This window comes from Acinonyx jubatus, chromosome A1 (genome assembly GCF_027475565.1).
Source record: "Acinonyx jubatus isolate Ajub_Pintada_27869175 chromosome A1, VMU_Ajub_asm_v1.0, whole genome shotgun sequence".
NCBI lineage: Eukaryota > Metazoa > Chordata > Mammalia > Carnivora > Felidae > Acinonyx > Acinonyx jubatus.
Window position 1 is genome coordinate 187,297,543 of NC_069380.1, and position 23,659 is coordinate 187,321,201.

At 40.8% G+C, this 23,659-nt stretch overlaps 1 pseudogene; it reads left to right on the forward strand.

The window, feature by feature from the left end:
* The first annotated feature begins 6,567 nt into the window (after positions 1–6,567).
* On the forward strand, positions 6,568–10,128 carry LOC106967661 (serine/threonine-protein kinase MARK2-like; annotated as a pseudogene).
* Positions 10,129–23,659: the final 13,531 nt, after the last annotated feature.

Below are 23,659 nucleotides of genomic sequence, written 5' to 3' on the forward strand. Positions count from 1 at the left end.
TAACAGTATAAATCATATAATGTACTCTTAAATGATAGCTACTGTCACCAATATCAGAAGGAGGATGACCATGGGGATTTACTTGCCCAAAAGATGAAAAAATTCATCAACAGATGAATAGACAAACATAATAGAATATTATTCATCCATAAAAAAGGAATAAAGTACTGATACATGCTATAACATGGATGAACCTCCAAACCATCCTAACCAAAAAAGCCAGACACAAAAGTCACATACAAATTTTCCTTGCTATGAAATAGCCAAAATAAAGAAAACCATAGAAACAGAACACAGAATGGTGGTTGCTCGGGACTAAGAGGTGGGGAGAGAGAGAGAATATGTTTAATGGGTAAAAGGTTTTACTTTGGGGTGATGAAAATGTTTTGGAAATCAAATGGTGGTTGAACAACATTTTGAATATACTTAATACCACTGAACTGTTCATTTTATCTTTTTTAATTTTTAATTTTTTATTTTATATCCAAGTCAGTTAGCATATAGTGCATTAATGATTCCAGTGATTCATCCCCTATGTATAACACCCAGTGCTCATCCCAATAAGTGTCTTCCTTAATGCCCCTTCCCCATTTAGCCCATCCCCCCACCCACCTCCCCTCCAGCAACCCTCAGTTTTGAACTGTTCATTTTAAAATGGTTAATTTTCTGATATGTGACTTTCACTTCAATAAAATATTTTTCTTAAACGAGCAGGCATAGTACATAAAAAGAAACCCAATAATTATTAGTAAGTTTTATTATCTTACCAATAAGTTATTTTTAGCCCCTCAACAAAATATAAAATCACTATGACATCATTAATAGATGTTTATTGATATGATAATTAATGTTTGCTAGACTTTCATCTAAATTTTCCTTGTTACAACCCACATACATACTGTATAAGACTCTGAAAACTGAAGAGTTTGGGGAAGGAGCTTGGTCAGCTGCTTTCTGTCTTTCTAAATTGACATTTTCTATGGTGACCCCACTGACCAGCTTCACTCTTCCACCCTCAGGAAACTTGCTAGGGAGGTCAGGTTCTAAAGCCACAGACAAATGGATGCAGGTGGGAAGGGACTGTCTTGGCCTTGGTACTTAATACCTACAGGCCTCAACCACCTCATATATAAAATGGAGAAAATAACAGGCCCCCCTCCCCCCCTCCCCCCCCACAACCACTCCTGAGGTTGTAATGCACAAATGAGGTAATGCGGGTGAGAACTGCACTAAGAACACATGTTGGCCCCTTGCACATGTTCAATAATGGCAGCTACGTTCACTGTTATTTTTTTCTTTTTCAAGTGCAAGCTATATTGTGTGAAAAGAGATCTAGTGAATCCTGTGGTGAATTGTGTAAGGGATTTTAAGTGAATTCTTACATAAAATAATACGTCAGCAATTAGAGCAGTCCACAAGTGGTCCAAAGTGCTTTGCAAAACAGAGTTCCCATTTCATAGGCATGTGTTAAGTAAAAGCTGTGTTCATCTGTCAGGGATGCCACAGGATATTTGCTATCATCTGAACATAGGCAGTTAACACCTACCTCACAGGATTATTTTAAAGAATAAGAAAATCACAAAGGAAAAAGTCATGGCCCAGTGTGACATAGCGAGGTGTTCGGCGGGGGGGGGGGGGGGGGGAAGGGTTATTACTATTGTAATTACCTCTGACACCAAGTCATTATTAGAGAAGATTCTAGCCCAGAGTAGATCAACCAGAAGACTCCCTTCCAACTCTTGGTGGCACACTTTATAGGAAGACTCATTGTTGAGTGTATTTTCCTGTTTACTCAATAAGAATATCTGCCTCGTTAATATTTCAGAAAGAAATACAGTCCAGGGGTCCTAAGGGCTGAGATTTTTGAGGACTCATAAAAATGTTTACCCTGAGATATTCCTGGAAGCATTGTTTATAAAATGTTAAGACTGAGAAATAACTAAAACACACAAAGTTAGAGAACTGGATACAAACAATGGTGCGTGATTAAGAGCACAGGCTCTGGAGTCAGCCAGGCAAGTTTAAAGCTCCACTCAGCCTTTGGCAAGTTAACCTCCTCCCCCACCCCCCACCCCCGCCCCATGCTTTCCTCTGATTCATACAGTAGTTGTGAGAATTAAAGTAAGTAAAGCGTTTAGCACAGTGCCTGATGCAAGCCTCCAGTGATGATGATGATGACAATGATGGTGATGATGGTGGTGATGATGCCATCACCATGGCAAATAATGTTGTAGGTCTATCTTTTCCTGCTTCATAAATAAATTAATATATGTGGCTAAGTTTTTACACTAGGTCATGCAATAGAGAAATCATAATACCTTAATCCAGTGATGGGTTATTGTCTCCTTTATATCTTTCTTTAGTGTCTGCAGTTTTCTTTTACAGTGACTTTAGAATCTAATAAAAACAAAATCTTTTCTATTTTAGCAAAATAAAAAAGGAAGAAAGGAAAGAGAAGGTGGAGGAGGGAAGGAGGAAGGAAGGAAGAGAAGGAGGTGAAGATTTGCTCTATAGGGCTAATTCCAGTTTCCCCTACAGCTGAACTCAGTGCCTTCCCTGGACCATTATAACTGGTATTATTTGAAGACTTGAGAATTATTCCCCCTGAAAAATGAAAAATTCTTTTGTAGTGCAAATGGTCTTTCTCTGGTATATTTGTCCTACAATTTGGAGATTGGAAGTTTCTTAAAGGCAGGGCAAACATGAGTGCCCATCCAGATAATGGTAATCTTTCTTCTTTTCTGAACCTAAATTTTGATCATTTTCAAGCATTCAAAAGTTGAAAGAATAGTATGAACACCTCTGTAGCCACCACTTAATTTCAGTACTGATTAGCATTTTGCCATGTTTGCTTTCTTTTCTTTCTCTAACACACACAGATATACTTTTCTTTTTCTTTTATTTATTTACTTATTTGTGTGTGTATTTATTTATTGCTGAACCACTTAAGTGCTGACATCATCCCACTCTGCCCCTAAACACTTCACTTGAGTATAACTTGCTGATGAATAGGGCATTCCCCTAGATAACCACAATAGTTTTGGCTAATGGCAAGTAGGTTCTCATGCCAGTAAAGATTGCCATGTAGCTATTTATTCATTCCACAAATATTTATTGAGAACTTACTATCACCCAGTGAGCTAGAGTGATGAGCAAATAAATACGATCCTGCTCATAGAGAGACTGACATTTTAAAAAATCACACTGATCACTATACAGTATATAATAACAAATGTGGTGAGGGTCATAAAGTGCCCCAGTGTATTTACTTCAAACTCACCCTTGATTACCTACTACTGTTTTGATGATAACAATGGCCAGTACTGATTGCATTAATTAGGAGATTTCCAGTTGCAAGTGACAAAAACCCTACTGAAACTAGCTTAAGAGTAAAAAGGAAATTTATTGGCTCACTGTAAGCACACCCAGAAGCAGGAGATGAAATGATAACTCCCTTTGAATTTCCAGACCCCCACCTTCTTCCTCAGTGTTGATTTAATCCTCAGGCAGCCTCTCTTCCATGTGGCCAAAGGAATGGCTACTGGCAATCCGGATATACAGGACCTATAAAATTCTAGATCCAGGAGTGTGAGCCTTCTCTCCCAGGGTCCCTGTACCAACTCCTAGAGAAGACCTGATTTGCCCAGTTTTGGTCATGTGCTCTTTCCGGACCAATCCCTGAAGCCAAAGGAATGGTGCGCTCCCATTGGTCAGGCCATGTCCTGCACCCACTCCTTGTACTTGGGCTACATGCAGGATTGATGCCATCCATACTCTAAAGAAAGGTTCTTGTACCAAAATAAGAGGTATTGGATGGTCAAAGTCACCCAGCCACCCCATGGCAGTGTCTGACATTGTGCCTCTCCGCAGGTCCTGGAGGTCTTCAAAATACTGTGCAGTGCACACTCCAAGCCCAATACCAGCAGGTGGGGATAGGAAGCAAAGGCTTCCAGTTTCTAGCCTGATCTGTGTCTTAACAGGCCGAGTCCGCCAGAGGTCAGGGCAGAGCGCAAAGCAGGAATCGTCCTGAGGCTGGCTCTTCAACGCTGCTCAAATCAGCAACTCCCGCCAGATATCCCGGGGCAGGAGCAGACTGCAGCAGCCAGAAAGAAAACTCAGGCTGGAGCAAAGCGGCCACGTTTCCTTAAGAACTGCCTTCCTAAGACACAGGTCTAGACTTCAGAGCAGGGCAGACAGAATCAGGGAAGTGACTTTTAAAACACTGTATTTTGGAACTGTGCATGTTCTGCTGAAGAAACAGAAATGTCAGGGCCTCAGAATCATGCAGAGTGAGATACCAAATGTACCAACGTGGAATTGGCCACAAAAACTGGATTCTCTTCTCTGCCCCTACCTGCCTCTCTAGACTCACCTTCAATCACCCTTCTGCCTGCCTGTTCACAGTCAGCCACACTGATGGCCTTTCTGCAACTTAATCATGCCAAACTGATTCCCACCACAGAGCCTTTGGAAAATCCTTTTCCTAGATCTTCCCTATTGAACTCCTTCTTGGTCCAGTAGTCTCTTAGGAAATGTTAGTACCACATCTAAAATAGTGCCCCACCTAATAGCACTAACACATCACCCTGTTTATTCCTTTCATATCATTATCATCTCTCAACTTACCTGTTAATTTGTTCTTTTGTTTTTCCCACCCCACAAAAAAAGCACAACAGACTAAGGGACTTTATTTTGCAGTTTACCACAGCACCTAGAATAGTGCCTCCTCAGACCACGTGGGCTCAGAAACATAATGAACAAACAAATGAATGAGTCCCAGTTTCCCACACATAAAATGAGATGGATAGATTATATAATACTAACAATGGTAAAATACATTGAACATGTACTGCGTGTTGGGCACAATGCTAAGGGCTGTGGGTAGCACTGTAGATAACTGCCTTTGTATTTTTTCAGCCCTGACAAGATATCAAATGTTCTCAGGACCTCAAATATCTAAGATGTTTTTGATGCCCAAATTCCTCACTTAGCCATTTATTCCTTTGGTTTTGTTCAGAACCTTTCAAAATACTTTTTGTTACAGAAACATTTGTTGAAGTGAAATTTTACCTAGAAGTCCTATAGAAAAACCTGGGAGGGGGTGGGGGGAAAATATGTGTATTACACCATTAAAAACACCTCCAACAAATTTCAAAAACAGGAATCAAAGACTGTCATCTCGGACCACAGGTAATTGGGTTAGAAATTTACAATAGATGAGGAGACATTTCTCTTCGTAGAAGTATTCCAACTAATAATTGAACAGATAATAGAGTATTTTGCTACCTGTCATGATATAATGGATCTACGCAATAAGAATGGAAGCCAGTTAACATGACAAAGAGACCATCAGACGCCATGTACCTCCTGATAAAAGAACACAGCACCCATGAAGGAGTCTCACCAAAAAGATCACGTAAAATCTGATTAAACCTCAAGACTGAGCTATCAATATACAGGAAATACAGAGGAACATGTTAATCTACACCACAGGAATACAATCAGCAAATCCAAACAGAAGGACACTAGAAAACTGAATTCCTCCAAAATAAATTATGAGAGAAAGAAGGAGATGTAGCAAAAACTGATTAAAAGACACTTAAGAGACATACCAACCAATCACAATATGTGGACCTGTTTTGGATCCCGATTCAAGTGTACAATCTGAAAAACAAAAGATTTCAAAATATATGAGAAAAGTTTTAACACTGAATAGATGATATTGAGGAATCATCATTCTTATAATGGTATTTTAGTTATATTTTACAAACTGAAATATGAATAAAATGAAGAAAGTTAACAAAAAGAGAAATTAAAAATCCCCACCCATTTGGGCATTTAAAAATACTCTTAGCCTAAAAAAATTATTACAGTTTTTTAAACTAGAAATGAAAAAGCCACTGAAGCATCATACCGTTTTCCAATTCTAATAATATCAATAAATATAATGTACATGAACAAAAAGCTATTGGGAGTTCTCAGCAATTCTTTTTTAAGACAAATAGATTTTTTAGACCAAAAAAATGAGAAAAAACACTGTGGATGATCACCAGCCAAGATTGGTCCGTTTCTTGCTGTGACCTCACAGCAACCATTATTATAGAATTCCAAGCACCTATATAAGCCCCTGGTTGGGCTGAGATTTGCTGTGCTTCTAGTTCAGGAAGCTGGTTTTCAATGACCTGAAGGACATTTGACTAAAGTTAGCTTGTTTTCTCCTTGGCATTGTGGGTTTTTGTATATTTTGTTTGTTACTTTTTTTCCCTCACTTTCCCATTTTCTTTATCTTTTCTCACTTTCTATTTTTCTGACTTTTCTTTTTTACTTTTACTTTTTTTCTTCTTTTTTCTTTCATTTTTAAAAGTTATTCTTTTTTCTCACATCTTTTTTTTCGCATTTTTTTAGTATTTGTTTTTAGTTCATTTTTAGTCTGCCATTGTGTTTTGATTCCATCATAAAGATCAGTTCATCAGGTGGTCTTTGGAAGTGATTTTTTTTTGAGATGACCTGGCCAAGCTTCTCACCAGCTTATCCCGAGCTTAAATTCCCAAGCTTGCTTTCAAGCCCAGCTGTTAATCCAACATGTTACAGGGCTTCTCGGCCATCTCTGCTTAGGAGAACCATGTTGTCAACAACCAACTCTTCAAGACCATCAGCAAGTGTATCTTTGTCGTGGTGAACTTGGCCTGACACATCCTGACTAGGAAAAGGTAGCCATAAAGATCACTGATAAGATCATCAGAATTCCTCCACCCTCCAGAGACTATCCCGAAAAGTAAAAATCATGAAGGCTTTCAATCATCCCAACATAGTGAGATTATGTGAAGTGATGGAGACTAGGGACAAGCAGTCTTGTCATAGAGTATACTAGTGGAGATGAGTACCTAGTGGCTCATGAAAGTATGCAAGAAAAAGAGATCAAAGTCAAATTCTGCCAAACAGTGTTTGCTATACAGAACTAGCACCACAAGTTTATTGTCCATAGAGACTTAAAGAAAGAAAACTAGCTCTTGGATGCTGACATGAACATCAAGATTGTAGACTTTGGTTTCAGCAACTAATTCACCTTGTCAACAAGTTAGATAACTTTTGGAACAGTCCCCCTTTATGCTTCCCTGGAACTCTCCCAGGATCCAAAGTATGAGGGACCTGCCATGGCTATGTGGAGCCTGGCAATCATTCTCTATACATTGGTCAGTGGATCCCTGCCTTTGATGGACAGAACTTTAAGGAGCTGCAGGAAGAAGTGAGCAGAATATACCATCTTCCTTTTGACTTGTGCATGGAATGTGAAAACCTGCTCAAGAAATTTCTCATTCTCAATGTCCTAGCAAGAGAAGCACTTTAAAGTAAATGACGAAGGATCCATGGATGAATATGGGTCATAAAGATGAGGAACTAAAGCCTTATGTAGAGTCAGTCTCTTGAGTACAAAGACCTCACAGACTGAGCTGATTGTGTCCATGGATTACTCCGTGAGAATATCCAGGACTCATTGACAGGCCAGAGGTACAAAGAAGTGATAACCAGCTATCTGCTTCTGGGATGCCAGAGATCCAAGCTGCAGGTCTACACCCTCACCCTGAAGTCCCAGCCTTCAGCAGATCTGACCAACAGCAGCACTCCCTCCCCATCCTATGAGGTACAGCACTGGGTCTCTGCCAATCCCAAGCACTGAGTTTCAGTGAACCTGTCATTCCTATCTTTAGTTGCTGTATTAGTCAACTAGGATGACCATAGCAAAATGCCACAGACCGGGTGCCTTAAACAACAGAAATTTATTTTCTCACAGTTCTGAAGGCTCCAAGTTCAAGATCAAGGTGCTGTGAGGGTTGGTTTCTAAGTGAGAGATATCTTCCTGGCCTCCTCTCTATGTCCACACATGGCCTTTCCTCTGCACCTGTGTAACTCTAGGGTCTCCTCTTCATATGAGGACACCAGTCATATTAAATTAGGGCCCCAGCCTTATGACCTAATGTAACTTTTATCACCTCTTTAAAGGCCTTATGTCTAAATAACATTGTGGGTTGAGCTTCGTTACATGCCTTGTGGGGGAAGGGAGGCCACACAATTCAAATCACAACAATTGCTCTTCTAGGAATACTCAGAGGAGCAAGGCAGATTTTGAGAGGATCAGGAGACAAAGCAGAACACAAGCAGCAAAACTATCATGCCTACCAGCCCCCTATCCTGCCTAGAGAGGAAGGAGACCACCCCTCACCCCTCAGCAAACAGCAATCTGTCTACCAGCACAAACGAGAGCAGGAATTCCCCACTTCGGGAAAGAGCCAACCTTGGCCAGACCTCCATGCAGAAAGGTAAAGATAACCTAATGATGCCAAGGCCCCAGCACCTCTGGGGCTTCTGTTTCCCCTGCAGTCTCCCTGGCCTTTTCTTGCCAATGCCAAGCATCCAAGTCAGCCTGGGTGTAACTCAACCAGGCCTCTGGGCCTCACCCCATGTTGGGTTACTGTAAAGCGCTACAGCCCAGCACAGCCCTCCAGTGTGTCCCTGTGGCCTCCCCTTCATCCCACTGCATCAACAGCAGTGCTAGAACCTCAGATAATACCAATTTCCCCCAGGTTGAATCCAAACTAAACTCCATACACACTGGGTGGCTCCAGCAGGCATGGAACTAGCAGATTTTGCCCCAGTGTGCCCCCAGCCTCTCCCTCTTGTAACAGCCACAGCCAGCAGTGGGCCACTGGAGGCTGCTTCAGCAGGTGCTCCTTCAAGGGTACATGGAGGCCTCTTTGTTTATGATTTGATGGAATGAACCTGAATGAACCTAAAAGCAAAAATCAAGTGGAGATGCTCAAACCTGGAGAGGTCAAGCCACACTCATTGCACTTTATGGGGAATATGACTGTCACAAGCTCCATAGAGCCCAACAAGATGATGCGAGAATTCAGCAAGGTGCCTGACACAAATAGCTGCCCGTACAAACTGAACAAGAAATGGTGCTGTGCATGTGCGGCACCCCAGGGCCAAGAAGACTTCCTACGGTGGTAGGTGGAGGTGTGCAGACTCCCACGGTGGTCTCCCAACAGGGTTCATTTAAATGCATACCCAGCATCTCCATGCCCCACAAAAACAAAATAACAAAAGCAGTTAAGCTTTACAGGCTGCCAGATATTTAGGGCAGTTTAAACTACTCTATATGATACTATAATGATGGATACATGTCACTACACATTTGTCCAGACTCACAGAATGTCCAACACCAAGAGGGAATCCTGATGTAAACTAAGGACCTTAGGTGAAATGATATGTCAATGTAGGTTTACCAATTGTAACAAATGTACCACTCTGGTGGAAGATGTTAATAAGTGGAGGAGGCTGTGCAAGAGTAGGAGTAATATATGGGAAATCTCTGTACCTTCTTCTCAATTTTTCTGTGAACCTAAAATTGCTCTTATAAAAATCGCCTTAAAAAAAAAAAAAAAAAAAGCTGCCAGGAACCACCTGGGAGAGAAGAGGCAGGGCCAGCCAGCTCCATCTGCTAGCCTGCCACTCAGCCCCACCTCAAAGCCAAGACTGGACTGGTTTGCTTCCCTTGGGGGCACTTCTCCCCTCCCCTATCCTTCTGTGTCTTTTCTTCAGGGTTTGTGAGAAAGCAGAAATGGTTCTCTAAAATGAAGACAAAAAAAAAAAAAAAAAACCTAAACCTCTTCCTCCTTTATCCTTCCTCCTCCTTTCTTTCCCTGCTACTCCCTCACCTCTTGTGTTTTCAACCTACACAGCAAGAGTTTGGTTACATACAGGATAATGGAAAACAGGGTTCTTACTGAAATAAGAAAGTTACAAATATGGAAAAGGGGAGGGGCACCTGGGCGGCTCAGTCAGTTAAGCGACCGACCTCTGCTCAGGTAATGATCCCACAGTTCATGGGTTCAAGCCCCACATCAGGCTCTGTGCTGACAGCTCAGAGCCTGGAGCCTGCTTCGGATTCTGTCTCCCTCTCTCTCTCTCTGCCCCTCCCCTACTCACACTCTGTCTCTCCTCTCTCAGAAATAGGTAAATAAACATTTTTAAAACTTAAAAAAATTTCTTTTAATTTTTTTAAAAAAGGGGAAAGCAGAAATAAGCCTTATGGTATTGGATTGGAATTGGAGGTATTAGTGTGAATTCAATGGTTTTAATATAGATACATATATGTATGTTTATGTCCATTCTGTTCACTAAGACTAGAAGCATAATATACCAATAATAGTACCCCTAGATCTTGGTTTCTGTAGATCACCCTCCATGTGAGTAAATCCAGTCTCTTAGGAGAAATGGCTGATTGCAGGGCTGGGTAGGAAAAATACAAGATAAACCTCCAACATCTTTTTGCTCCAGAAAGTAAGGAAGAACTCAAAGAATGATGCGGACATACCAAAAAGACACAGAAGTATCTATAAAATAGAGCAATTGTTCTAAATGGGAAAATGCTAGAATCTTTCTTTTTAAAGAATGGAATGGATCCCGCTAATACCACTTCTACTCACATTGTAAAGGTCTAAGCCAGTATGATAAGATAAAAAAAAAATGAGTTCTAAGAATTAGAAGAGAATATAAATCCATAGTTAATTGCATATTATATGATTATTTAAAAATAAAACTCAAAGGGCACCTGGGTGGCTCAGTCGGTTAAGTGACCGACTTCCGCTCAGGTCATGATCTGTTGATTCGTGAACTGGAGCCCTGTGTCGGGCTCTGTGCTGACAGCTCAGAACCTGGACCATGCTTTGCATTCTGTGTCTCCTTCTCTTTCTGCCCCTCCCCTGCTCTCACTCTGTATTTCTCTCTCTCTCCAAAATACATAAACATTAAAAAAATAATAATAATAATAAATAAAACTCAAAATAATACTTTTAGATAAATTATTAGAAAAAAAAATTTTTTTAACGTTTATTTATTTTTGAGACAGAGAGAGGCAGAGCATGAATGGGGGAGGGTCAGAGAGAGAGGGAGACACAGAATCTGAAACAGGCTCCAGGCTCCGAGCAGTCAGCACAGAGCCCAACGCGGGGCTTGAACTCACGGACGGCGAGATCATGACCTGAGCCAAAGTCGGATGCTTAACCGAATGAGCCACCCAGGCACCCCTAGATAAATTATTAGAAATAAGGTTTTATGTGGATGGAACTGGAGGGTATTATGCCAAGTGAAATTAGTCAGAGAAAGACAAAAATCATATGACTTCACTCATATGAGGACCTTAAGAGACAAAATAGATGAACATAAGGGAAGGGAAACAAAAATAATATAAAAACAGGGAGGGGGACAAAACAGAGGAGACTCATAAATATGGAGAACAAACTGAGGGTTAGAGGAGGGGTTGTGGGAGGGGGGATGGGCTAAATGGGTAAGGGGCAGTAAGGAATCTACTCCTGAAATCACTGTTGCACTATATGCTAACTAATTTGGATGTAAATTTAAAAAAATAAAACAAGTTAAAATAAAATAGATAAATAAATAAAAATAAATAAGTAAATAAATAAAATAATTTTTTAAAAAAAGAAAGAAGGTTTAGGGGTGCCTGGTGGTTCAGTCAGTTAAATGTCCAACTTTGGTTCAGGTCATGATCTCATGGTTTGTGAGTTCAAGCTCTACATCAGGCTCTGTGCTGACTGTGCAGAGCCTGCTAGGGATTCTCTCTCTCCCAGTCTTTATGCCCCTCTCCCACTTGCACACGAGCTCTCTCTCTCTCTCTCTTTCTCAAAATAAACTTTTCATATATAACATTAAAAAAAATAAAGTTTAGCAAGTAAGTTGGCTACAGAATTTTTTTATGGTGAAAAAATTTAGATTTTAGTAGCTGGACTGTTTAGATCTTAATTTTGTTGGCGATATACAAAGCATCATAGTCAGGAGCCATTCAAATTATGCCTCTAACTAAGCCTGATGAGGGTGTTGACCTTAGCCATGTCAGTGTCACAGAGCTTCTTCATAGCCATGCTGATTTGGTGCTCATTGGCCTTGACATCCACAAGGAACACAAATGTGTTACTATATTCTATCTTCTTCATGACTGGCGTGGTGGCCAGGGAGAACTTCATGACATAGTAGTCAACCTTGTTTCTCTTGATGGCACTCTAACGATATTAGGGTGGCCGCCTGAGCTGCTCCTGGAAGGTGGGTGATGTGTACATCTTTTTTCTGTGGCTGTGGACATCTTTCAGCACTGCTTCTTGGCATTAAAAACCTTTGCTTAGCAATAAACAATTAGAAAATGTAGTTTTAAAAAAAAATCCATTTACAAGGGTATCTGGCTGGCTCAGTCAGTAAAGCACGAGACTCTTGATCTCAGGGTTGTAAGTTCAAGTCCCACATTGAATATGGAGATTACTTAAAAATGAAATCTTTAAAAATAAATAACCATGTACATAATACAGAGAACATCAAGATAGGAAAACTAAGGAAAACTAAGAATCACAGAGGAAATTATAAGACTTTGTTAAAATATTAAGACCCAAATAAAAGAAATATCTAAGATGCCCATGATTAGAAAGACAATATGGTGGAGATATCCATTCTCTCCAAATTTATCTACAGACTTCAACATAAAATCTCAACAGGATTTTACATGGAACTTGATAAACCAATTCTAAAATGTACATGGAAGAGGAAAGGACCAAGAATGGATAGGATCATCCATACAAGAGCAGAGCAGTTTGTAGGTCTTGCCCTACAAACTATCAGGAATATTATGAAACTACAATAATTAAGACAGTTATATTTGTGCAAGATCAGGTAAATGGACAAGTAGAGTGGAATGGAATGGAATGGAATGGAATGGGCTATGTTAGGACAGGATAGAATAGAATAGGATAGAATAGGAGTCAGACAGTACAGTAGAGAGCTCAGAAATAAATCCACACATTTATGTAATGTTTTGATAAACGATAGAAGTGGCACATCACTTCAGTAGGGAAAGAAGTAACTGTTCAATAAATAAAACTGTCATAAAAAATGCAATCTATATAGAAAAAAAATGGATCCCTGTCTCACACTATATCCAAAAATCAACTCCAGATATGTAAAAACATAAGTGTAAAAAAACAAAACTTGTATTTTTAAATAGAAAGCATTAACTGGGTATTTTTTTACCTTGAGCAAGGGAATGATTTCTAAACAATATAAAAAGCACTGACTATGAAAAACAAAATTAATAACTTGTTTATCATCAAAAGACACCTTAAAGAAAGTGAAATAAGACATTAGCTAGATGTCCTACAATTTAACTCAATTCTGATGCAGTATTAGCCTGATCCTACAGTATAAGGGCTATTAATTATAAAGGATATTAAGGATGCAAATGAACATCCAGATAATCACTACCGGTGATAAAACCAGAGATAAAGTTGAGGTTTGGAAGGAGCTGAGCACAGTACTTTCTGTTCCCATGGAGTTTGGGGTAAACCACCCTCCCAGAACTTTCTTGTTCACCAACCTGGAAGCTTTCTGAACCCTCCTGTCCTTTTGGGGTTTTACGGAGACTTCATTACATGGGCATGATTGAGTAAATCATTGGTCTTCGGTAATGGAACTCAATCTCCAGGGGTGTGGTTGAATGTTGGAACCCTCTAATCAAAAGGTTGGTTCCCCATGGCAACTAACATCCTTACGGGTGGTCCAAAAGTCACTTCATTAACATAAACTCGGGTGTGGTTGAAAGAGGCTTGTTATGATAAAAAAAAAGACACCTTTATTATTCACCTTACTTAGGAAATTCCAAGGATCTTAAGAGCTCTGTTGAGAATAGAGGAACACCAAATATATATTTATGATAAATCACAACATCACAAGACCCTAAAGAGCTCCTTCACCCATTCCACCATGTGAGGACAGAGCAAAAAGATAGCCATCTATTAACCAGGCTCTCACCAGACATTGAACTTGTCAGCTTCTTAATCTTAGACTTCCCAGCCTTTAAGACTGTGAGAAGTACCTATCGTTTATAAGCTACCCAGTCACTGGTGTTTTGTTACAGCAACCCAAACAAAGATAGGGTGGCTTCATTCACATGCTGGGTGGTTGGCAGAATAGGTGGTATAGGGGCCTCCCCTGGGACCCTTGTCTTTACTCCCCCTGTTTTCTCATCTTCCAGCAGGCTGTTCTGAGCTTCCTCATGTAGTGACAAAAGGGATCCAGCAGCAAGAGAGGGCAAGCCCAATGTTTTTGTTTTTTAAGCCTCTGGCTGCATTACATTTCTTAATGTTCCTTTGACTAAAGCAGGTCACATAGCCAAACCCAGATTTAAGAGGTAGAGAAAAAGACTCTATCTCTTGATGGAAGGACAAGAAAATCACATGGCAAAGAGGAGTGCAATCTGAGATGGGAAGAATTTGCAACCATTTTACAATCTACCAAACTGTAAACATTTAAACAACAAAGATGTGAATTCATACTCTGAGTAGTCAGTGATTTAAATTACTAACCTCTCATCCTAGCCCTCTGTGGTTTGATTCCTCAAGGAAAGCTTTTCCACTAAGTCTATAGAATAGTCCATGTTTTTGCTTTTCACTGAGCTCTCCTGTGCAGATCTCTTGTCCAAATGGGTTGGCTGAGACATTTCTATGAAAATACTATATATGTCAATGATTCCCAAAGACAACAAGCATTCCCCCCACCCCTACCAAAACCCCACCCAGAGAGACTTACCAGACATGGTGGGGGAGGGGGGCATATAATTTGAAAACACTCAAATAAATGACATAATTTTATAGTTAGAAAATGAAATATATACAGCTATTTTTATAATACAAATTATAGAATGCATCACATTTCTAAAACGGAGGCATGGGTTTTAAAACTTGAGAAGTGCCAACCAGATACTAGAGAGATCCCAGTTCCAGGTATTCCCTGAGCTCAGTAGAAGCCATTTCTCATCAAAAGAGACCCTGTGGTCATAGGGTCCAGTTAAAAAGAGAGCATCCCTGGAAAAGTCACAGGAATATTATTCTCCCGGCTGAATCCACCCTGTGGCTAGTTGGCACTTGGCAACCTGACAAGTGTTTTACATTCAAAAGGTCAGACTCTGAGTGAATCTGCCCAGAGACTCTGGTACCACTCACGCCTGGATGCCCAGGCCCAGCGTCTGTCCCCTGCCCCTGCCATTCTGACAGCTCTGGAGGAAGGGACCCAGGTCCCTGGTTTGGGCTGTCAGCACAATGACGGCAGCCCTTTTACTGAAGGTCAAGCTCTAATTCTCACTCCAGGGAGCCTTCCCTCTCTTTCTCTCTTTCAGCTTGTTTATCTTCATAATTGTTGGTATTTTTCTGCTACTTTACATTCTTCAAAACATTTTCCCTTTCACACTCTCATTTGATTCTCTCTGCTAGGAAGGAGTATCAGAGTAAGTAGTTTCCCTTTTGTAAAAACAAACTGAGGCCTAGAGAGGCCAGGCAATTGAGGATTGGAAGAAAGTAGAAAGTGGTGATGAAGAACAAAGGCTCTGGAGTTAGAATCCTGCCAGTTACTAACCAAGTAACCTTGGGCAAACTACATAAGCTCTCTCTGACTCAGTTTTTTTCCCATTTCATAAGGTTTTTCAAGAACAAAGCATCATAAGTAAAATGCCTGGCATATAACAATAGCACCATAAGCCATCAGTATATTCCTATTATTTATAGTGCTTCTGTTGCCATATAGATAGTGAATGGCAAAGTGAGGACTAGAACACACATCCATGGGCCTGAAAGCCATACTACCTGTCTCCATCTTTCAATAAGTAGAGTGGTGGTTCTGTTCTGCTTTCCCAAATAAGAAGTAAGCTATCTCATGAAGGAGTAGTCTAGAGGTCTCCTTTAAACCCATCTTTTTATTTATTTTTTTTAATAATTTTTTAATGTTTATTTTTGAGAGAGAGAGAGAGAGAGACAGACAGATCATGAGCAGAGGAGGAAGAGAGTGAGAGAGAGGGAGACACAGAATCTGAAGCAGGCTCCAGGTTCTGAGCTGTCAGCACAGAGCCCAACACGGGGCTCAGACCCACAAACCACAAGATTATGACCCATCTTTAGAAAGTGTTTTGGGGGTACCTGGGTGGCTCAGTCGGTTAGGTGTTGGACTTCGGTTCAGGTCATGATCTCGTGGTTCATGAGTTCGAGCCCCATGTTGGGCTCTGTGCTGACAACTCAGAGCCTAGAGCCTGCTTCAGATTCTGTGTCTCCCTCTCTCTCTGCCCCTCTCTTGCTCACAATCTGTTTCTCTCTCTCTCAAAAATAAATAAACATTAAAAAAATTTAAAAGAACATATTTTCTTATAGTTTACTAAGACTTCAGAAAAGAATCCCAGCTCTACTGATAATCAAAGTTCTTGCTTCTAGCCAGAAGTTTCAAATTCTTCCCAATGAACCTTTTATCACATTTGCTTAAAAATCACTAAATTTTAATTGCTTGATTTTTTTTTTCCTCCTTCACCCCTGGGTGATTATTAATAAATATGTTGGTGAGCAGGAAAAGGTTATAAAATTGGCAAGAGAAAGAAGAAGGTAATAAATAAATAAATAAATAAATAAATAAATAAATAAGAGTCACATTACCTGATAATCAGGTTGCCATTCCCTGAATAACCCACAATTTGACTTTGCCCACCATAAAGAAAATTAGAAATGTGTAGTTACAGGATGCAAAAACAAGCAAATGAAAGCTTAGAAGCAGAAAAGAATTAAATTTCAAATGTAATAGTGATGATATTAAAAAAAAAAATCAAATGGGAAAAAAAATGAAGTGAGTCTGAATCCCCAGGAAATATATTAAACCATGGCTGTGAAAGACAAAGAGAATGGAAAGAGAGAGAAAAACAGCATAGAAATCTACCTTCATTACACTGTGTCCGACCAAAGAACAGTATAATGAATCTTCCACTACCATTAAATTAAACACAAATTGCTTTTGTTTCTAATTAACATCTGCCTTGCCAAATGTGATGTGTGAAAGTCTCCTTTTTAATGTCTTTCCCATGCCACAGAAATATTACAACCAGAATGAAAGCTTATGGATGTTTTTCAATAGCTTCCTCTAAAGTATAGGCCAAACCTTGTGGAAGGTATATGTGAGAGTCATTTGAATTCCAAATGCACTTATAAGGACCGGCTCTATTACAGTGCATAGCAAATGAATACATAATGAGGAGATATTCCAGACCAATTGTTCCAAATTATGCTTTAGATTATCTTCATTTCTCTTTTGAAAATATGTCTTGTTATTTTTAGCATAACATAAGAAACACTTGACTTTTCTGGCATCAAATTTCACCCCCAGTTTCTATAATTGTTCTTTCTTATGCTTTTACACACCAGCCTGACCTCATTGGACTTAGATTCTTGTCATTTCTCATAAACTCCTGCCATCCTTCAAAGTCCAGCTCAAACCTCCTGCCCTCCTACCCTGTGTGAAACCTCCGCCAACACCCTCAGATAGAGTGAGGAATCCCTCCTCAGTGCTCCCAACACCTCATGTCCACGCCTCTATTATTCTCCAGGTGGCCTTCAGCAAGAATCTTCTCTTGCAATATCTGAACTCACCAGGTAAGGGGTGTAGCCACAGTGCCCATACAAATGGATTGTATTAATAATTGAGTAACAGAGGGGCACCTGCCTGGTTCAGTCAGGAGAGAATGTGACTCCCAATCTCAGGGTTGTGAATTCAAGCCCCACATTGGGTGTAGAGATTACTTAAAAATAAAATCTTCTGGGGCGCCTGGGTGGCTCAGTCGTTTAAGCGTCCGACTTCAGCTCAGGTCACGATCTCGTGGTCCGTGAGTTCGAGCCCCGCGTCGGGCTCTGGGCTGATGGCTCAGAGCCTGGAGCCTGCTTCCGATTCTGTGTCTCCCTCTCTCTCTGCCCCTCCCCCATTCATGCTCTGTCTCTCTCTGTCTCAAAAATAAAGGTTAAAAAAAATTTTTTAAATAAATAAAATCTTCTTAGAAATTGAGCAACAGAGATCTATAGGAGCTAGCTTAAATTTAAAAGTGGGGGGAGGTGGGGCACAAGGGGACATGGAAAGCACACAAAATCCAAGCCAAGATTCAGAAAGACAGGTATAAGAAATGGAAAGCCATCTCTCATCCAAAAGTCACACTCTTCCCTATTCCATCACCGATTCACCCTTACATCTGCTTTGCACTACAGACTGACTTTTTCTGTTATCAGATTACACAGCGAAAGAGGAGGATGGTAGTGGAGGGACTCGGTTCTACCACAATTTTTGCACCTACAGGGCAGATGTGCAGCCATGCCAAAAGAATCCCTTGTTGTCTCCTCTTTGGTCTCAATTTCAAATCCCAGGGAAGGAGTCAGAATGCCCAGTTTGAGTCGGGTATCCACGGCAGTTCAATTTACTGACTTCAGTTGGTCACAGCTATATGATTTAAACACAATTACTAGGGACAATGAAAAGGGGGCAAAAGAGAAGAAAGAATCATTGTGAGCTAAGCAGACCGCCCAAAAGGTGACTCCTACACAGGTGTTTTGTTGAATAGAAGGGAGGGAAAGAAGGAGGAAGGGAGGAAGGGAGAGGAGGCAGGAGGGACAAATCCAAATACATTTGGAGGGCTTCCCTATATTGGTAAGAGTCAAACCAGAAGGTTAGGAATTTAGTGTCTTAATGTAGATACTTATGAAATCCAGTGACAGTGATATCATCGATGTCCATATGCATGTGATGAGTATCCAGAAGTAAGTAGCCACTGATAGGGACTCTTAGCTTTAACACCATGTATGCCAATCAGAAGCAGGGATCTACAGCTTAGGAAAATAAAACATTGGCAAAGAGTCCACTAAAGAGCCCAAAACCAAAAATCCATACATCTGTCAGTGGCATCTGCTCCAAGCAATGCAGGGTCTGCGGTCTTCACATTTAATACACATCAAATCTTAGCGGGAGGCAAAGGAGAAACCCATATCTATTCACACTGATGCATAAATGTGTGTTTGCAGCAGATAATTAGCTGCTCTTTGGACATCAGATTGTCAATAAGATTAAAGCCTTTGTATGACCAAGATTTCCCAAAGTATGGTCTACATCAGAATCTCAAACAAGCAAACTGCAAATTTAGCTCTCAAGAAGCTTCTTGTGCACAGCATCACTATGCAATAGTGGAGTAAGCAGCCTCTAAAATGACCCTCAGTAATACCCAAGCTACACCATTTTGTAGCCACCCCACCCCCAACATTGTTTCAGGTTTTGTCTATATGACCAATAGCATATAGCAGAAGTGACAGTATATCACTTCCAAGATTAAGTTATAAAAAAATTGCAATTCCAGACTTGATCTCTTTCTCTCTTCCTCTCTCTCTCTCTGTCTCTCTGTCTCTCTCTTATTCTCTCCCTTTATTTCTCCCTCTTCTTTTCCCTTTCCCTTTCTCTCTCCCTCTCTTTATCTTTCCTTAGACCACTCTTACTGGGGGAAATGAGCAGCTCTATGGAGAGAATCATGTGGTGAGAAACTGAAGCCTCCTGCCAACAGCTGCATGAATGAGCTTAGAAGTGGATAGTCCAGCTCCTCCAGAAACTGCAGCACCAGCTGACAGCTTGACTGCAACATCATAAGGGACTCTGAAATCAGAATCACTTAGCTCAGTCATTCCCAAATCCCTGAGCCTCAGAAACGATGTGAGATAATAATGTTCATTGTTTTGAGCTGCTGTATTTTGGGGTAACTTGTTATGCAGCAATAGATCATCAATACAGATAGTTAGTCTCTTTCCTGTGTGCCCTTCCTGTTCCTGATTACTGCTCCTCACATCAAGAGATGAAGTTTAGGGGCACCTGGGTGGCTCAGTTGGTTAAGTGCCTGACTTTGGCTCAGGTCATGATCTCACAGTCCATGAGTTCAGTCCCTGCATCGGGCTCTGTGCTGACAGTTCACAGCCTGGAGTCTGCTTCAGATTCTGTCTCTCTCTAATTCTGTCTCTCCCCTGCTGGTGCTCTGTCTCTCCCTCAAGAATAAATTAAACATTAAAAAAAAAAAGAGAGAGAGAGATGAAGTTTATTTTTCCTCCACTTAAATCTGAGCTGGCCCTGGGACTGATTTGAGCAATAGAAGGCTGCAGGAGTGACATTCTGGAATTTCCTAGCAGCTTCCACTTCCCACCACTTGGAACTCAAACACATGCAGTGAGCAACCAAAGCCACATGGAACGGACATGTGGAGGAGAGCTGAGGTGCTCTGTTTGGCATTCCAAGTTGAGCTTCTAGCCAACAGCCAGCACTGACCGTGTACCACGTCTTGGACATCCCACCCAATTGAGCCCTCCAGATGATGCAGCACCCCCCCAATGCCATGTGAAACAAAACTGTCCAGTCAAAAAAAAAAATAACTTGTTTTTTTAAGTTACTAATTTTAGGGGTAGTTTTTATGCAGCAATCGATAACCAGAACATACTATCTTAGGCTATTAAATTTATTCTTTAATGACTGTATTCTGAGCATCAGTCCATAAGTGAAGTATAGATGTCTGTCCAGAGAACCTTTCTAGGCAAAGAATTCATGCCATGTAACATAGTCCTGCACCTTGTATCTCCTTCACATATCTCATGATGTGGGTATCCACCAGAAGCCCACTTAGGCTTTTTACATTGGCTCTCTGGATTTCATTCCAGCTTCGAGTAACTACTTGAATAGCTACCAGTTTCTGAGCTCTGCTAGGCCCTAGCACTCTCCTAACTACTTTTCTTAATTTATTAAATTATTATAGCAATTCTAAGAGCTAGGTCCTATTGTTAGCTCCATTCTCCAGATGGGGAAACTGGGACTCCAAGAGGTAAAGAGCTTGCCCACAAGCTCACACAGAAATAATACACAGTGGAACCAGCAGTGAGATCTGGACAGTCCACCTCCATATCCACACCCCTAACCACTATCCCATATCCCCATCCGTTCTATGAGGTAAGGTAGATGCTTTTATTACCTCTATTTTAGGTACAAGGGCCTGAGGCTTAAAGACAGTGAGTCCCTGCCACAAAGTTCACACAGTTAATAAAGGGAAAAGCTAGAAGGAAAATTTCCTCTAACACCCATGTTCTTACATATAACTGTGTTCTGCGCTCTTACGTTTGGAGAATGTGCAGATTGTAGCAAGGTCTGGCCCAGTCACATAATCTCAACTCTTAGAGACTCTACCTTATCAGGTATTTTAAGAACAAGGTCAGTGAATCACGTATCTGCAGAGTAAACTTGGTAGCTCCTTAATCCTCCCTACCTTCCTTTTGGAGGAGATCCTCAGAACTTAGCAACATTCCCTTGAGTTCTTTAAATACTCTGAAAACAGCTGGCTCATTTTCAGGGACTCAGAAGAACTCACCATATTTAGAAGTTCTGAGAGAAGAAAAAAAAAAGAGCAAACTCACAGATCTGCAAGAGAGAAGTATTCCCTCTGTTACTACTCTCATCCTGAAAACCCTTTTGCGCTCTTTTCATTTTAAATACGAACATCCTGAAACCCCTTTTGCTCTGCCTTTGTTTTAACTATGAACATCTCTATCCAGGAAATTTTCCACATCTACACCCTACAAATAGTGAGAAAATTAAAAGAAAACAAAATTTCCCCTACACTATTTCATCTGAGGTTCATAAGCTTCTTTTAATAGGTAAAGGTATTTTAACATACATAGCCTGATGATTTCTTGAGAATTTACTGCAGAACAATAATCTACTGAGATATTTCTGTGTCCATTTCTCCTTTGTCTATCAGGAAGGAATGAGTGGTATTTACCCCTCCCCAAAGGGCCTTTGTTCCAGGACCAAAAAGGAAAGCTGCTTGAGATGGGTGGAAGGGGGAAGGCCCTGATTACAACCCCAAATCAGACTTGTAAGTCCTGGAGGCCTTGTTCAGGGTCAGGAGAGACAGGCTCTTTCTAACAGAGCTGTAAATACTCAGCCAGCTTCCCAGAGGAGATATGGGAAAAATAGTCTTGAAGCAAGTAGTTTGCAACTAACTAGGTTGATCCAGAGTGGAGAGGAATAGTAGGTTACTTGGTCCTTTGATGCTTTGAGGGTAATCTGAGGTAAGACTCCTCAGGCCTGTGGGTGGAGGATAAGGAAGAGTTGACCCTCTCCATACCTAGGGCCTGTGAGGTACAGGACTGGCATGGCCTCAGGGACCTCAGCAGCAATCTGTTCATCTTTGGGTGATACTTTAGTAGAGGTCAATGCAAAGTATCTTGGGGAGCTCCACTAGATTTTAAAAGGTCCCGTATACATGGTTTATAACTGCCATCTATATAAAGTTGAGGCTTCATGTTGCAAATAAAAACTATTCAAGCTGTATTTGGTCAAAAATAAGATTTTTTTTATAGAATAACAGGATGTTGGTTTCTTCTCTATCAGTCAGACTTCAATCAGATAACAGAACAACTATCAATATTATAGAATGGGAAATGTATTAGTATAGAAATGATACTTGCACAATTGTGGGAGTTGCTGGGGAAGAAAAGGTCTGAGAAGACCAACTAGAGGATCAGGAAAGTCACTACCTTCCCTGAAGCCTAGCCTGGGGGGACAAGCTGGAACAGTGGGAGGCAATGAAGGTACCATAAAGCATATGCCTACTAATGTCTACGTTGACATTGCCTGTTATATCTCTTCTCCTCTTGTAAGGGTCCCACTTGTACCCATCGAAAGAATAGAAAGGTACTCCAAAATTCTACCCTTTGGAGGAGTCATGACGCTATGGCTTGCATTGGAGTGAAAAGGGTCCTCATTCAAACTCCTCATTTTCATGCCTGTATGTACAAAGTGACTACACTATTTTATTTCTCTGCAGGAGTCCTTGTCTCACTCAGAATAGGTGTTCAAGTCTCAGCTTAATTGATTTTGACTTTATTGATTTCACAAAACTTCCAGAACAGTGAATGGGTGAGTGATGGTTTTGAAACATGTTTGCAGGTTCTCCCACAAAATGTGGAATCGAATTCAACCTCCCCTTGATTATGCACTGACCCCCGATAAGTGACCTCTTCAAAGGGACAGAGTGCAGCAGAAGTGATGCAATGAGACTTGGGAGGTTAAAAAATAAAAAGCAATATAACTTCTACTTGGCTTTTTCTCTCTCCTTAGAACACGTACCCCTGGGTCCCTGCGCCATTGTGTATGAATTCCAATTACCCTGAAGCCACCATGCTAGAGAGATTACACAGACCTTGCAGAGCTAGAAAGAGATGTCAGAGGAACCCTGGTTTATCCAGCCCCCAGCTGTTCAAGATTCCTAGCCTAGGCAAGGAGTAGCTTTCAGATGCTTCCCCTCTCCCACTGCCAAGTTGCTCCGGCCCACACCAAGGAGAGCAGAAATGAGCTTTCTCTGCCATGCCCTGTTCAAAATACAGATGTGTGAGCAAAATAAATGTTGTTGAGAGGTAAGTCATAAGTTTTGAGGTGGTTTGTTATGTAGCCATTTTCATTGAAAGAGGATGCAAAGCAATTTTCCAAATAAGCTATAGAGTTCTAACTTAGAATAGCATCAAGTAAGTAGAGCTGCCAAAGATAAAACTGCATATATCCCAATACATCACTATGGAAGTGCATTCATCTGAGTCACTAATCTCTCCATCCAACAAATGTGTATGAACTGTCTGTGTGCTAAGGACTCAGCAGCAAAGACAGAAGTGGTCTCTGCCTTGATGGAGCTTTCAGACTAACGTGGATTAAAGAGACATTGAAGGAGTAATTT